General features: G+C 38.2%; 1 long non-coding RNA gene across 3 annotated transcripts; it reads right to left on the reverse strand.

Moving 5' to 3' along the window:
* Nucleotides 1-521: 521 nt before the first annotated feature.
* On the reverse strand, nucleotides 522-3,470 carry LOC138107213 (uncharacterized). 3 transcript variants are annotated; one of them, XR_011149323.1, is made up of 4 exons: nucleotides 3,369-3,470; nucleotides 3,074-3,162; nucleotides 915-1,844; nucleotides 522-772 (listed from the first exon to the last, which is right to left on the reverse strand). It is a non-coding gene; the product is annotated as an uncharacterized lncRNA (long non-coding RNA). The 3 variants fall into 3 exon arrangements; XR_011149324.1 differs by having other exon boundaries at nucleotides 522-728; nucleotides 3,074-3,470; XR_011149322.1 differs by having other exon boundaries at nucleotides 3,074-3,470.
* Nucleotides 3,471-5,251: the final 1,781 nt, after the last annotated feature.

Here is a 5,251-nt window from a genome sequence, read left to right on the forward strand (position 1 = left end):
AAAATATGTACTTTTCCCAATTTACCATCATTACTTGCATTTCTTGTAGCTTTTTCTTTTCTCTACCCATGTATTTTCTTTGGATGTTTAACAGTTTCGTCAGGGCAGAACCAATTATTTATGACATAGTTTCCTATGTAAAATTTATTTGGAAAAACCGTTCCTATGGAAACTGCTGTTTTCAAACAGGCTTGTATTAAAGTCAAAAATATGATTGCATCTACAATAGAGAATACGTCTTTTATTATCAGATATATTCTAATGACTTTGAAAACCAAATAAATTGCACAGAGGAACAAAATGAGTTCTATTCTGTGATATCATCAAGTGGATATTCAACTGTCATCTGGCCACTACAGGGAATTAGAGTATTAACTCAGGTCATTTTACCAAGATCCAATTTGAAGGTCTCTTAAAATTTCAAAACAAAGCTTTTAAAAATATCAATCAAAAGCCTGCACTGCAATGCTATGAAAGACCAGCAAGAGCCATATGCACAAATAAAACACTGAAGGGTTTTATTTCAGAAATGTCAAATTTCACGTGTATGACATACCTACACTGCACAACTTTGGCACTGGAAGTAGATTGACAGGTCAAGATGCTACAGACAATTGATTTCTGTGGCTTCAGGATCAAGCTCTTGTAATCAGGTTTTGCCTTTGTGGTGTTTTGCTGTTAGGTCTCTCTTCATTATACCTCCTGCTTATCTTCTGGTCTTTGCAGTCCTCCAGAAAAAAATGAAGCACAGAGCAGCTGCATCACAGCTCACCTGAGCAGGTTTTTAATGAAAAAGAAAAGTAATAATTTTCATCTGCCTGAAAAGGCAATTTGCCATTTAAAAAAAAAGTAATTTAAGAACCTGCTTCATTAATTGCCTTGGTGGTATTATTAGATTTTTAGAACAGTAATACCTAGAAGTAATCTTGTCAGGAGCATGACAGAGCAGGTGGATGGGCATCTCATAAAACATCCCAGTCCTCCAGCTTGGACTCTTTCTTTGGTCCTGTGCAGAAGTTAATGCTGTTAATACAAAACCTCAGCTGGCCACCTTCACATAGGCAGGCCTGTAGCACTTGCTTATCTTCTGAGTCATCTTCTTTGGGGAGATTTGGGAGAAAATTACTTCCATGCATTCTGTGTGCTCAAGTGGCCCTTCACTTATTTAAACAATTAACCAGGAGTTCTTTATTTTATAAAGGAACTAATTCAGCCAGGGACTGAATAAAATCCAAGGCCACAAAATATAAAGGAAATAAACTGTGAATTCAAGTTGGAGATTTTTCACAGTTCAAGTTAAGCTGACTGCAGGACTATCAGGAAAAAAACCCTCACTTCGCTATGGTGGAGAACCTGAGTGTATTGTTATGTGTATGTGAAAGGAGAAATGTGTATAAACCCATTTGTTTGGTGAACTGCTAGAATGCAACATTGCCAAAACAAGAATTAAAATATTGTGAACTTGATCACTCAAAAACACTGACTGCTCATTTTTCTAAGCTGACCTTGTGAGACTGCTAGGAAATGCTTGGGATTTGGAGCCACGATAAAGAATTATTTTCAATCCTCTTTTTATGTAATAAAAGTTCCATGCTGGTACAAACTTGTCAAAGAACTGTTGGTGGCAAAAATGTTCCTGCAGCTGGGGACTCAAGTTACCTGATGGGACATTTGTTAGGTTTGTTAGGTAGTCTTGGTTTCTACACAACCTTGGGAGAAGGAGCTTCCTTCTTATCCTCAATGGCCCTAAATCTTTTCCAGAATTGCCTAAGCTCAGGCAAATAATGTGTTAAGACTGGCCTCTCTTTCAGATCTGAAGAGATTTTCCCGTGGTTGAAGAAAACCTAAATAAAATTAAAATACGTAATTGTAGAATATAAAATATAGAGTGCAATATTTTAAAAAGTATTAGTACTTATGAAAGTAACTGAAGTAACTTCTGTACCCAAGGGGCAATGGAGAAGGTCCTACCCCAGTATAAACAATTGGAAACTGTCCATTCTGTAAGACTATGAAAAAATTCTGACCCCACTTGTATGTGATGTCTTTTTTTGTTCTCATGTGTTGCTTTTAAAAATGGAATGGTTTGGCCTGTGATAGTCAGTGCATTTTCTTAGACTCACCCTTTGTACAGCCTGAACTGGCTGCATCTGGCTCCAACTCATGGATTAGATTTAGCCATCTTATTTGTACTGAATCCATTGATGTTTCACTGAGCTGCTGGAGGCAGCACATCTTCTGTCCCACAGGTTGCTTACCCAGGGTTTATCAATCCATTTTTGGGAAGAACTTATTTGCTGATTCCAATATGATAATGAAACATGCATTGATTTATTTTTCACCCTCTCATCCCACAAACAAGAGGCTAAAAGACTTGAATGCAGGAAACACAGGAATTTCTAGCCCCTTATCATGATAATCTTTACCTTTTAACCTCTCACAGATTGCTGATCTCCCTCTCAATTAAAAAAACAACAGTAAATACTGTTTATTTACTTTACTTGAAGAAGATCCATAGTGACCTGCAGGCTCATAACTGAATTAATCTCTCTAATTGATATTCCCGGTGTTCTCAGCTTCTTTGATTTTTATTGGATTTTCTACTCTATAATTCCAAAGCCTGGTCCACTATGTTCCTGTGAGAATCTTTACTTTCATCCCTTTGTGGCAACACTAATAAGCAAAACAGCTCAGGACCCAGAAGGCAGATGGATTTTCATAATTAATGATATATATTCTCACATTAATGGTCATTGGGAAAGTAATAATTTTTAATGTTTAATGTGATGAGAACTTCCTGGGTCAGAGTTCCAGTTACATGAAAACTGGAAGAAAGAGTATATTTAAATATGTATACATTGCATAACAAAAATGAAGGCATTTTTATTTATCTTCCAGATGTGATTGTTAACACAAAAATGAAGAGTGCTAGCAAAACCAGGGCTCTGAAATTTGCTGAAGACGGGATTTTCAGAAAAGTCAATGATTCTAATCTTTTTGTGTCGCTTGATATGACATTTATTGGGTTTTTTTCCAAGTCAGTGCAGGGCATTTTTAAAAATCTCACTCTTACCTCAGGAAGTTTCCCTTGCTGAGAAGTTGTGGAATGGGTAGATTTCATCTCTCCTGTTTCTACTTTTTGTTATTGTATTTCTGTGTTCACTGAAGAAGGGATGTGTATGCAAGTATCCCAGGTTAGTAAGAAGGTCATTGCGGTTTTGAAACAGTCTCAATATCTGTCTATTGTGGAAGGTATCTTTGGAGCTTTATACCGGCTAGGCTAAGTAGTTTAATGCCTTAGAAATCCTCGAGCAGCCTAGAGAGGCAGCACGGGCAATCTGGCACTTTAGTAGCTCTAAAATCGGTACCTGTATCAGCTGCAAAGCAAATACCATCAGCAGAAGCAAAGAGGGAGAAATACAGCTCTCTGCTTGCTCAATTTCCTGCAGTTAGAAGCTTTCAAATGAGAGAGATAACAACAGGTGCGCCCAGAAAGACAGCTGAGCTGAGAGAGGGCGGGGCCTCCCTCCACGATCTCTTTTATTGGGAGAAGGGGGAAGGGGAGGACTGGGGGCGGACCCGGGGTGAGCGGCCAATCGGACACTGCTGAAGAGTTTGAGTTACATTTGGTTTTGCCCACGCTTCGAACAAAGGAGCTCGGAGCACACGGGCAGGAGCAAGTGTCTTTGGGAGAGGGAGGGGAAGCTCAGAACAGGCAGCAACAGTCTATTTAATGAATCTTTAAACTTGTGCTTGAGGAAAAGAGGTCAACGGCCACTATTCTTTCTTCTTTTTCTGGGATAAAATATAATTAAGATTGGCTCAGACACTTCGTACAAGAAGGAGTTAATGATTGCAAGAGAGGTATATTTCCATCCAGTCTAACATGAGAAACATAATACATTTTGGAGGAAAAATCCATGAATCTCTGTTCTTCTCCAATTTCCCATGGACTAGCACCACCTGATTCTGCAGCCAGCTTGTTGGCTTCTCTGTACGTGCTTCTACAATCCCACATGGCCCTCCAAGAAAGAGACGGGAAGTCAAATCTGAGGTTACAAATTCCCCTGAGCAGACAGGGGCCAAAATTTTGAAATATAGTGCTGAATACTTCAGTATTTAATCCTCCCTTGCAAACCTTGTATTTCTGTAGGTACTGTACTGAACCAAAAGGAGTTGCTACAGCTTCTTGTATGATAAAAGTTTTAGTAAAACAGAAGCTGATCCAATGCATCATTAAAAATCAGAAAAATCTGAAAAGAGAACAGTAGGCTTGCCTTTCTCTCCTTGCACAGGAGAATTAGGAGAGAAGTTAATATTGATGCTTCTAATATCATATTTCAAAGCCTAAGTATCTGACAAGAGGAAAAGATTGTTTTTAATGCACTCATACACACAACAGGAAAATGACTCAGAGAATGGAATATATATCTTTATTTCTAGAAAACTGCTTGTTTACTTGAGGTGCCACAGCAGCTTTGCTCCAGGTACATAGCAGCCTGATAAAAGCTAAACAAAATTTGATATATTTGAATATTCAAGTATTTTAATATTCAGAAATTACAGGATAGTACAAATCTAACATATACCTCAGTATTTTAAATTTATTTGTCCTCTACCAAGAGAATTAAATTAGTCATTTCTCTACAGAATTAGTGTTTCCTTTTCTCTGATTTCTCTATTCCCTGATATTTATACTCATAGTATTACTAATTAGTTTTAAAATACACAAAAAATGTAGTATTCATTTGCTTGTTCCATCTTAATCAGCTATAAAAAGCCACAAAAGTGATGACCACTGTGTTTCATTACATTCCTAGATGAATCTTAAAACCAAGTTGCAAAGCTTCATTTCTAGCAGGGATATGTCCTTTAGAGGCTTGTGTGCTATACCAAGATAACAGTACATCACAACATCTTTGTGGGATCATAAACATGTGAACACCCCAGGTTCACTTAGCAAAGGCATTTGTGAGGAAAAACAGACTCCATGACTGCATGTAACCTCTGCCTAAAAATGTAGAGAGGTTATAAAATCATAGAATCATAGAATATGTTTAGTTGGAAGGAACCCACAAGGATCATAGAGCCCAGCTCCTGGCCCTGCATGGGACACCCCAAGAGTCATACCATGTACCTACGTGTGTTGTCCAAACATTTCTTGAACTCTGTCAGGCTGGTGCTGTGACCACTTCTCTGGGGAGCCTGTTCCAGTGTCCAACCACCCTCTGGGTGAAGAACCTTCTCCTGA

Source organism: Aphelocoma coerulescens, chromosome 3 (assembly GCF_041296385.1).
Source record: "Aphelocoma coerulescens isolate FSJ_1873_10779 chromosome 3, UR_Acoe_1.0, whole genome shotgun sequence".
NCBI classification, from domain to species: domain Eukaryota; kingdom Metazoa; phylum Chordata; class Aves; order Passeriformes; family Corvidae; genus Aphelocoma; species Aphelocoma coerulescens.